The following is a 12,851-nucleotide window of genomic DNA, read 5'->3' on the forward strand; positions in this document are numbered from 1 at the left end:
GCTAATTCTAGTTCTAGTATATAAAGTGAGAAGAGTTTCTGTTTCCTGTCTTTGGACGCATGTTCTGGGTATAGCCAACATCTGGTGGAAGAAGTTCTGATAACCTGAGAATGGTGTTCAATGACAGAAGCCAAGACTGCCACATGGAATGGCCTTATAGAAGGAGACAAAGACCCCCTTCCAAATCTTAATTATCCACCTATCACATCGGTATTAGTTTCTTATTTCTCCTATAACAAATTACCATAAACTGAGTGGCTTGACAATTTATTATCTTATAGTTTTTAAGATCAAAGTAAAAATTAGTAACAGTAGTCTAAAGTCAAGATGTTGATAGGTCTGGCTCCTTCTGGAATCTCTAAGGGGAGAATCTGTTTCCTTTCTATTATAGTATCTAAAGGCCACATGCATTCCTGGCTCCTGGTCATTTCCTCACGATGCTTCAACTTCTGCTTCCTTGTCACAACTCCTTTTTACTCTATTATCTTGCCTCCTTCTTTTAAGAACCCCTATGCTTACACTGAATCCACCCAGGTAATCCAGAGTATTTGCTTTCACCTCAAGATCCTTAAGTTAATCACATCTGCCAAGCCCCCTTTCTCATATATTTAGATGTTCCAGGGACAATCAGGGTATAGATTTTTTTTTCTGGGGAGGAGGACTATTCTATCTGAACTACCATCTGAGGGACAAGATGTCTATGTTAGTATGCAAGCTATCTTTCTACACAACTAAGTGGAAGCTTCAGACGACTGTAGTTTAGCCACCATCTTACAAGCAAACACATTATACACCATAAGAAAAGATGCTTTACTGGGTTCAGCCAGCCACAGAAAAAGGAAAGATAATAAAGGCATATCTCAGAGGTGTTGCAAGTTAGGTTCCAGGCCATCTTAATAAAGCGAATATCACAATAGTGAGTGAAATGAATTACAAAGTTATGTTTACATTTTAATGTAGTCTATTAAGTGTACAACAGCATTATGTTTAAAAAAAAGTACATTTCTAAGTTTAAAAATACTGTATTGCTAAAAACTGCTAATTGTCATCTGAGCTTCCAAAGAGTCATAATCACTGATCACAAATGGCCATATATATATATATATATATATATATATATACACATATATATATATTTATATTTATATTTATATATATATAAAAATATATATATATATATATATATATATATTTTTAAGTTTCAAGTATTGTGAGAATTACCAGAATGTGACACAAAGATATGAAGTGAGCAAATGCTATTGGAAAAATGGCACCAACAGACTTCCTCAAGGCAGGGTTGCCACAGAACTTCAATTTGCAAAAAACAAACAAAAACCTCTGCAAAGCACAATAAAGCAAAATGCAATAAAACAAGGTGTGTCTGTATTAAGTTGTTATTTTTAAGCCACAAAACTTTGGCTTGTTTGTGATATAGTGATAGATAACTATAATTCTGTATTTGATGAGAAGACCAGGATATCATCACTGAGTTTTCAGGAAGGAAATGAGGTCACACACCTGGGTCCTAGGTAAATTGTTAGGAGTGGAGGGTATTCCTCCCTTGGGATTCTGTATACTGGGGCTTATTACAGTATTCCAAGACAATGTGATAAGGCTCTTGTGATTATCTAAGGAGAACTGTCAATGTAGGGCAAAAGAAAACAATCCCTATAGCAACTGTTAACACATATTCTAAGGAATGTTGTTATTTCAATAGAATACTATTGATGTGTATATAATGAATGAATGAAAAGCATTGCCACTACTACCTAAATGAATAGGTTATGGATATCTCCTTTGCCTATATTTAATTGGTTCTTCTAGGTGGGAATGTATCAAAGATGCAGACTGTGGAAAATGCAAAGCACTATAGATTCTCTGGAAGACTACTAATTGCTCTTTAGTGTCTGTTTCCTGTCTCTTATTTAAGAATATTGAATGCTGGGCATATAACTACTGCAGACTATAGTTGCCAGCTTCCTTTGTATGAGATATCTGAGTCTTGGCCATAACACATGAGTGTTCTTCTTTCCTTTTGCTTCCATTTGTGGGTACTCACAGCTATGAAAATGGAAAATAGGGTCCATATGCTAGGAGACTGTTGTGGGATGCGGTGAGATGAAACTGGAACCTTAAAAGTCTTTGTGAGTTTGAGTGGACAAACAGAGGTGTTAATTTTGAGACTATTAAGTCAAATAAATATTTACTGTATTATTTATATTGTTTAAGCCACTATATTTTATAATCAGTATTTTTTAGAGTAAAAGCTAAATAAGGTAAAAGCCTAGTATTTAAGATAAAAGTTAAGTTTAACCTACATACTATAAACCTCAAAGAAACTATATTTCAACAATTATGCTCCTGGACAAAAAAAAATATAAAACCATCAAAGAAATAGTAACTAAAAGTATTCTTGTATTATAGCCTGAGTTAGCTAGTAACCAAGGACAATGGGATGAAGTTTACACATAAAGAGAACAACAGTCATTTCCTCAGATGTGATGACTTTGCTTAATCGATTATATTTTGCTATGTAAGAAATCACTCCAAATTTAGTGGCTTAAAACAAAAAACATTTCTTACATCATTTTCTGTGGGTCAACAATTAGTTTGTTCCAGGAACAGCTTAGTTTGGTATCTCTGACTCCATCATGATCTCTCATGAGATTAGTCAAACTGTTGACTAGGGCAGCAGTCATCTCAGGACTTGGCTGTAGATGAAGGATCCATTTCCAAGTTCTCTCCTGTGACACGTACAGGGTCTAGTATCTTCTGGGCTATTGTTCTGAGGCCTCAATATCTGACATGGGCCTCTGCAGAGGGCCTTTCACAACAGTGCTTCTTCCAACATTAATAATGAGAAAGAGAAGAGAGAGCAAGGGAAAGCACCCAAAGAAGCCCCTGTCATTTTATATATGATTTTAGAAATGAAATCTTAGCACTTCTGTTGTATTCCTTAGTAGCCAGTCAATTAAGTTCAGCTCATTTCCCATAGGAGAGTTTTATGCAAGAAAATGAATACCAGAAGACAGGAATAATTGGGTGACCATCTTAAAGGCTGACTTCCACAGTGGGAAAGGAAATTTTAGCACAGTCAAGGACAATGGCTTTATTTATTATTATTATTATTATTATTATTATTATTGGCATTTACTGATAGCTTCCTTTCCATTCTTTCCATATAGGACAGTTAGGGAAACCTGCTTCTCCATGGGAAAGTATACAGTACATTTTCACAGAGCTGCCTCAGTTATGTTCATTATTTCTTCCTTTTTTCAGATGTTGGTCAGTTGTGCTAGAAGTTGGACTAGGGAAACTCTTTCAGGCTGTTGGCAGAATTCATTTCCTCACAGTTGCAAGATTGATGTTGCTATTGTTTTGTAGCTGTGGGCCTGGGGCTGTTTTCAGTTCTTCAGTCAGGTCCTTGCACAGGGCCCTCTTCACCTCAACAATGGAGAACATCTCTCATATGGAATCCCTTTCAAGCTCTCTGACTTCCTTCTGGAACCAGCAGAAAGTCTTTGCTTTTCAGAGTCTTATGCAATTAAGTCCAAACCACTCAGATAATCTCCCTTTCTTAAAGTCAACTAAACCATACAACCTAGTCATGAGAGCAAAATCCATCATATTCACAGTTCAGCAATCACGCAGGGCAAATACATCAGGGACAGGAAACCTTGGGAAGCACGTTGGCATAATGCCTATCACAGAATCTATGGCAAACACAACAATATACACTAGAATTCTAAATTGTCTGTCAAAGCAGAGCACTGACTCACATTTCAGTAGGTCAGGCAACATTTCCTACAGTGTAAAGAAGGCAAAAGCAGTGCAAGAAAATATTAGGCCCAGGGTTCCTGGGTAGTTCAGTTGGTTAAGCCTCTGCTCCAATTCTAGATTCAGGCTCAGGTCATGCTCTCACAGTTCAGAGATCAAGCCCCACATTGGGCTCTGCTCTGACAATGTGGAGCTTGGTTGAGATTATCTCCCTCTCTCTCTGCCCCTCCCCCTGCTTTCTCTCTCTCCCTCTCTCTCTCTTTCTCAAAATAAATAAATAAACATTTAAGAAAAAAGATGAAATAATATTAGGCTGACATTTATGCTTATTTCACTCAAAAAGATGCAACAGGGCATAAAAATGGAAAGCAGAATTAAAACAAATGCAACACAAAATTGTACGCAAGAAATTAAGAGAGAGGAAGACAGGGCTTTCCTGGGTAGGGGGATACGATGTGACCTTTCACATTTCTGAGTTTACAAGAGAATTACCTTTTGAATATTTCCCATAGAAGGTAGATGAAATGACTAGAATGGGAATGGATTATGTAAATGATCAAAAAATACACAAAAATTACTTTTAGGGGAAACATTTTATTTCAGTTACAATTGTTTCAGGAACCAATAATTAGATTGCATTTCCCAAAGCAGGAGTGGTAGAATCCCAGTAACTGGGGCTGTCATCTAAAAGACATTCATTGCTCCATAGTTACTGACATGAAGAGCTTAAAGTGACCAGGAAAGCACATAAAGACCTAAATTTATCTTAATGCTATATTCTACACTTCATTTTTTGTTTTCCTTTAGTCATCGCTGTGTCTTTGAATGCTTCACTCCCTTTGCTTCCCCTGTAATCCAGAGAACTGCTATCAGCCCAAGTCTGCTATCCTGCTGCCCACCACCTTCATACCCGAATCCTCTTTTATCCCCTTTCCTTTTCTGGGGAGACATGAAGACATTTCCTCCTCATCTTTGCCAAGAGGAAAATAATAAGTTCATGCCAATTTATAATGTAGATAATTTTGTTTTACAAAAAATCTCTCTCTTCATCTTAGTTTCAGTTCCAGGTCACAACTCCCTTCCTGTCTCCTTTTCACAACAAAACTAACAATAAATAAGAAAACAAGGAATATAAGTAATACTGGTAATAATATATAACCCATAAAGTGTTAAATTCTAGAGATTCAATAAAGAACACAATCCCACTTCTGTCTGTGGGTTGGACAAGAGTTTCTCCATCCCATGAAGGTGTAGAATTCTTCTGGGGTCCCCTGGCTGGTTTTGCATGCTGCCTGGGTGAGGATAGAGAGTGTCAGGATCATCAGGGGAACAAGAAGGTGCTTCCTGCAACAGGGGAACTTGCTGTAGCATAATCCTTCTTATAGAGTTGGCTGAGGAAACAAGGCCCCCTCAACTCCTGTCCCCAGATGGAGGAAGTAGTGGAGGACCCATATTCAGGAGAAACCAGACAGACCAAAATATCATTACAAAGTTCTAATGATTAGATTGTCAAAGGAACCACAGATCCTCAAAAGTGGTCCAGGATTTGATGATAAACAAGTTAACAGCCTACTAAAAAAAAAAAAAAAAAAAAAAAAAAAAAAAAAAAAAAAAGATTTAAATAAGATAGTCTCTAACATAATAGCCAAAATGTACAGGATAAAGTTGAAATATCACTTATCAGACCAAGAGCCAAGAAAATAGAACCAAGAAAATCACGATTTGAGTAAGAAAAGAAAATTAACTGAAGTTGAATAAGATAATCAACTAAAGCCAGAAATGGAGTTATCTGACAGGAGTTTTAAAGTGGCCATTATAAAAATATTGCAACAATCAATTAAAAATTCTGAAATAAACAAAAATCTTAACAAGGCAATATAAATTATAAAAAGCAGCCAGATTTAAGAAAAAAAAATTTAAACTGAAAAATACAGATTTTTCTTTAAAAAAAAATGGGCTTGGAGCACCTGGGTGGATTAGTCGGTTAAGCATCCAACTTTTGATTTAGTCTCAGATCATGACCTCACAGCACAGAGCTTGCTTGGGATTCTCTCTCTCACTCTCTCTCTCTCTCTGCCCCTACCCCACTCTGCATACCCTCATGCATACACACACTCTCTCTCTCTCCCTCTTTCTCAAAATAAATAAATAAACTTTAAAAATAAATGTGCTGTATGGGCTTAATAGAGTGGAAATTAGAGAGTATAAAATCAACAAACTTTTGAACAGACCGATAGAATTTATCCAATCTGAACAACAGATTGAAGATTGTCCAAAAAAACCCCACAAAAAACAATAGGTACCGAGCCTCAAAGACCTACAGGAAAATAACAAATTTCTAACATTCATACCATAAGAATTCTAGAAGGAAAGGAGAAAGAGAGTTGGACACCAAAGAGTATCCAAAAATAATAACAATGGACGAAAATTTCTCAATTTGGTGAAACATATAAACTCCATATATGCAACAAGGTGAGCAAATCTGAAACAAAATTAACCCAGAGGAATAGAAACCAAGAAATATCATAATTAATATTCTGAAAATAAAAACAAAGAAAACAATTTTGGAAGGAGGCATAGAGAAATACAACATGACTTATAGGGGAACATCAATTCGAATGACAGCAGATTTATTTAAAAAAATTAATGTTTATTTTCGAGAAAGAAAGAGACAGAGTGGCAGCAGGGGAGGGGCAGAGAGAGAGGAAGACACGGAATCCAAAGCAGGGTCCAGGATCTGAGCTGTCAGCACAGCAGGGCTCGAACTCATGAACCATGAGATCATCACCGGAGTGGAAGTCAGATGTATAACTGACTGAGCCGCCCAGGCGCCCTATCAGATTTTTCATTTAAAAACAGAAGAAAGTGGCATAATGTTTTCATAGCATTGAATAGAAAGGAACTAGCAGTCTCAGATTCTATAGCTGGTGAAACTATCCTTCAGGAAGTTTGGAGGAGAAAGAATGACATTTTCAGACAAGGGAAACTAAAATAAACTATTTACTTTAGATAGATAGGTCATAATTGACCTATCCTTGAGGAATGGCTAATGGGAAATGATGAAAGAAAGGATATTAGGGCATCATATAAAAAGAAAATACAATTGAAAAAGCAGAAATATGTGTAATTACAGTACACTAATCCTAATTATTTTAAAAATAATATGTGATGACTGAAACAAAAACTGTAACACCATCCAATACACAAGATAATTGTATTTGATACTGGGAAGAGTAAATAAACCTAAATGGAAGTAAGATTTCCACACTCCACTCCAAGTGATTAAGTGTTGATTGTATTTAATGCCTTGTGTAAGAGTACCATGCAAAGAGCAACCACTAAAGAAACTGTGTAACCATGAAGATAGAATTCCCCACAAATAGTCTAATAACTCATGGAAAAGCAAGAAGAGAGACTTTTATCCATAATAGCCAATATCTGAAAACAAACCAGATGTCCTTCAATGGATGAATGGTTTATACCTGTGTCACATTCCTACCATAGTTAACAATAAAAAACTATGATACATGCAACAACTTAGATGAATCTCCAGGGCATTATAATTAGTGGAAAAAGTCAATACCAAAGGTTACTACTGTATGATTCAATTTATGTAACATTATCAAAATGATATAATTTTAGAAATGGAGACAAAAGTTAGAGATTGCCAACATTAGAGATGAGGAACGGGAGGTGGATATGCCTGTGACACCATATCAGGAACCATCATCTGGGGATGGAACCATTCCGTATTTACACCGTATCAATGTCAGTATCATTATTGTAATGTTGTACCACAATTTTTCTTTTAGTTTTTTTAATGTTTATTTATTTTTGACAGAGAGAGAGAGAGACAGCGTGTGAGTGGGGAGGGGCAGAGAGAGAGAGGGAGACATAGAATCTGAAGCAAGCTCCAGGCTCCATGCTGTCAGCACAGAGCCCTATGTGGGGCTCGAATTCATGAACTGCCAGATCATGACCTGAGCAGAAGTCAGACACTTAACTGACCGAGCCACCCAGGTGCCCCTGTTGTACCAGTTTTGCGAGATGGTACCATTGGGGAAGAACGTCATAAAGAAGACACAGGAAATCTCAGTATTATTTCTTACAACTGAATATTTCATGATAATTGATGGATAGACTCAATTTACCTCCACTTGCCATATTTTCATGAGTAGTTTCATTGTACTTTTCTGTTTTTGCTTTATATCTTCATGGTATCAACTGAACATCCTCAAACGTACTCTATGTGTGAAATAAAGATTATTCTGAATTTGGGCATGAAACTGCAATAGCTCTTGATTTTCCACAAAGAGCATTATTAAAGATGCCATCCCAAATCCCAGTGGAAGAGACTCCTGGAGACCTAACTGTAATTTTCATAAGTCTAAATACTTGTTGAAATTGAGGCAATCCTGTGAACCTAACAAAAACTCAGACTTTCCTTGCCTTTCAGGTGAAAATGCTATTTGGAAAGAATAAAGCGTATTTAGATGAAAAATTCAAATGGTGACCTAGAAAAGACACTGGAAAAAATGCTGAAATTATAACTGTCTCATAGAATCTGTAATATTTTCATTAAAACTGTTTCATTATAAAATTTACAATTTAAAAATATACAGGTTATTGTAAAAATATGACTTACCTCTTTTGTATTTTTTATCTGAAAAATAGGAGCAATTCAGTAATCTGCACAAGCATTGGCCCCTCCCCCCTCGAAACTTCTTCATGCCCCAAGATTGCTCAGAAGATAATCATCTAGCTCTTTTTTATGAACTTTTTTAAAAAGTAATTTCTACACCCAATGTGGGCTCAAACTTACAACTCCAAGATCAAGATAATGTATTGTACCTACTGTGCCAACCAGGAGCCCCTCATCTAGCTTTTTAACACCAAAAACTGAAGAACCAAAGGAGACTTAAATTTCCATATTAGGGAGAACATGTACCACCTATCTACTGATCTCTTCAAATAACCAAATAAATATGAAAAATAATTATTTTTTAATAATACCTTTCCTCCTTAATGATACTTGGGGAAACAACTTAAAAGATCTGATAAGGAGAAGATTCACTCAGATAATATTTTCTTTATTATAGTAACCTTTCTAATGAGTTCAGCCATTTTGCTACTGCATAACTCTGGAGGAATATTGAAGGATCACTACCTTCATGTAGTTACTGATTTATTTATGCCATCATTTGTTAAGCAAATATTTATTTCCCACTTGGAGTGCTCAGAGCATGGTGTTATGTTATGCCAAAGAGACAAAAATAAATCAGACATGCACTTGATCCCTAAGGAACAGAACACTAGATGCTCCTTAAAATATCTGCAAACCTAGATAGAATGCATTATATGCATATATATGTATGTGTATATATATATATATATACATATATATATATATATATACACACACACACACACACACACACACACACAAACACACGTTACTGGACTTTACAGAAGGAAGAGTTCTCTGTTATGAGAGGTTTGAGAGATGATTGGAAGAGAAAGAAATGAATTTATTTTAAAAACAATATTTGATAGCAATTTGACCCAGAAAAAAAATTCATTGAAAGCCATTAGTTTTGGAAGAAACACTGGCAAGATATTTGCACAAAATTTCCTCTATTGGATTCTCAGATACATAAATTTAAAGGTCATTGGCCTCAAATTTGTAGTTAGTATAAATATATCTGCAAAATAGACAGGTGTATATATATACTTTTCTGCAGATACAGATACACACATGCTAATCTAATGCAGTTAAAGTAAACAATAAAAATATATTTGTTGTACAATTTACAAATATAAGTCTACAGTTAAAAGAGAGTGAACAGTTACTAATGACTTGATAATAACTAAACAAAGAAAAATTTCTGCAGATGGCAAAACAACTAGCAGAAAGTCATTACACATGGTGTCAGAATCTATTATACTCATGTATTTATATACTTTTGATAGTTTTGGGAGGAAGAGTATGTCTACATTTTTTGTGCATCTTATGAAGAAAGCAAATTAACTAAAATTAGCCTTAATTTATACTAACTTATTATTAACTTAAATTAACTAAAATTAGCCTTAAAACTATAATAAGTGATGCTCTTTTATTATTTTTAGAATAGTTTAAAATGGCATTATACTAGTATCATCAAGGCAAGCCTTCTTTAGCAATGTGCATCTCAATATCATCTTTCTGAATTTTATTTTAAACATTTTAATGGAATTATTTATGATATATTTATACACAAACAGGGACATGATTTTTAATCTTATTTTTTAAAAATCATAGTGAAATATTCATTATTCCAAATTAGCAGTTCTTCCCCCGTGACTAACTACCTGAATTGATCAGAAATCAAAAGGAAAAAGTAATGTAAAGGACTTCTCCCCACTTCCAGAAATTTGAAGAGTTGCAGCTGTTCTAGCTAGAGGAAATGATTATAAATTATTAGTGTCAATCAAAGACGTGATTGCCATCTCCTGATTAAATCTATACAAAAGATCTTCAAACATACAGTTAAGCTGCCACCAAATGACACATCAATTGAGAAAGACAATGCAAGTGAGTGATTAGGCTCCAGGCAAAAGATAATAGTATATGTGGGTGGCATTTTCCCTCTCATTCAAATCCCTGTTATTAATCAGAAAGTAGGAGTGACCATTTATTGCATCTACTTTTATTTAAACATTAAAAGATTTCAATATGAGCATCCTGTACCATATAAACATTGAAACAACAAAAAGGCCTCAATGGTTTATGTTTGCTGGAGAAAAAAAGATATTACAGATTTACTCAAAAACATTCAATATATGTGGGTGGGAAGAAATTGTTTTGAAGCAAAAAAAAAAAAAAAGAAAGAAAAGAATAAAGAATAAAAAAAAGTAAAGAAAAGGGAAAAAACTATAGATTACTTAATTAAGCAACAAAAATGTCAAGCTTTTTTTCTCATTTTCTAGATTGATTTACACTCTTATCAGGTTGGTAGTCATGTCCAACACAGTTTGATTTCCATCACTAAAGTCAAAAGACTTCAGGCAGCAAGACAAATGAAACTGCAAAAATGCTGGTGACATTGAATTCATTGCTGAAAGAGAAACTCTGATTTTGGGATATCAAGCATGTATTGTTTTTATCTTTATTAGCAAGTATTTTTGAGAAGTCCTTACCCATCTGACATATTTAACAGTATTTATGCCTGAAATGAGTATGTCTAATGTCAACTAGTTTAGTGTAGAGGATTTTATATCCTTTATATAGTCATTGTGGAATCTCAATATTTAATAACTATTTTAAAATAGAAGTATTTTAATGTCTAATTTTACAGGTGATTGAAAGTTATCTTCATAAAAACATTACCAATATATCAACGTGCAAAATACTTTAAAAAGTAATCAAATTGATAATTTCTATTCAAATTCATGAGTGCAAAGGACTATTGCTTTTTTAAGCTGTGGACATTTTGTGATTTGATGCATAAAATATATTGAGAGATCTTAACATTTATAAACTTAATTTTGGACATTTCATGAAATTAAAAGCATATTAATACTACTAGGAATAGCTGGTATTAAGTATTTATGTAGACTAATCCATATTAACAATTCTTCAACATAGATTATTATTCTCATTTCATGCATGGGATGCCTGAGATACAACAATTTGCATAGTCACAGAGCTAATTAGTGACTAGTGTTAATTTTTTCAAATTATCCATACATCTGTTTTTAACATTTAAGGAGCTCATGGTGATTTCTCTAGGAATGTGATACCTGGAAATACTTGAAGAAATGCAACTGAATTCTTCCTGAGATTTAGAAAATTTCAGTGGCATCCTCAGACTATTCTACATTCTCTTCCATACTATGATGTTTTTTAATTGGTCTGTAGGGCAATCAGCGTCAGACTGAGCCAGTGGTCTACCACTTAAAATATAACTATTTTCACACTCTTAAAAAAAAATCCTATTCTATATTTAAGAAGAAACACATTTTTAAATCCCATCCATTCACTATCCTTCAGTATCATTTTGGTGTCTCTCTGAAAATCTTAATTTTTTTTTTAAACCATAGAAATCACTAGAAGTGGAACTATGTGAACCTCTAGGTTCAATATGTCTAGAACACAAACATATCTTGACCTGTGTGTGTATGCATGTGTGCTTTTACACATAAGTTATGAAAAAGTAGCTGTGCATTTTCCACAGAATGCTCTACTAGTCAATATTGTATTTATTTAAATTTTATTTAAATATTTTACTTGAAACTCTAAAAGATTTATTATTTACTTTTATATAAAATATTTTCACCCCTAAGTCTACCAGGGACATATATTTCATGAGAGGATGGATTCTAACCTACAGATCTTTTAAATTCCACCATGTGTGACCTATACAGTAATGGACACAGATCAGGGACAGATATTGGCCTATTCTTAAATTACCAGTTAGCCTTAAAAGAAAGCTTATAAGCAAAAATGGTTTTATCCTCTGTATCAATTTGTTTATATCAATGATTTTTATGTTTTGAATTAAATAAATTTGGAGATCTAGATTTATCGGGATTCTATATGCACCATTTATTATATACAAAATATTTCTACTCCACTTATTTGTTTCAAAAAATAAAACAAACATTAAAAGGGATCACTTAGGGTCTAAATTAGGCTACTGTGGTAAGTTGTAGTGTTTTGAAGTATCCCCTTCTCCTTCTTATAATTGTATTCATGCACTCATTGATGTCAGACTTAGCCACAAAATGTGATCCGTAGTGATAGGTCAATTCTAAGCAGAAGTCTTCAGATTCATTGCTTAGTTCCAATTTTTTTTTCCCTTTCTTTGTGATGTGATCTAGGCAATCCCCCAAAGTAGAGCGACTCCTTTATGTTCAGCCTCCAAATAGTATGAATTGTAGTGGATCACCATTTACCCAAGATAGGCAAACTTTTTTTTTATGTTTATTTATTTTGTTTTTTTGGTTTTTTTTTAATGTTTTTTTTTAACATTTATTTATTTTTGAGACAGAGAGAGACAGAGCATGAACGGGGGAGAGTCAGAGAGAGGGAGACA

This window comes from Panthera pardus, unplaced genomic scaffold, assembly GCF_024362965.1.
Source record: "Panthera pardus isolate Hobbes unplaced genomic scaffold, ASM2436296v1 HiC_scaffold_16, whole genome shotgun sequence".
Taxonomy (NCBI): domain Eukaryota; kingdom Metazoa; phylum Chordata; class Mammalia; order Carnivora; family Felidae; genus Panthera; species Panthera pardus.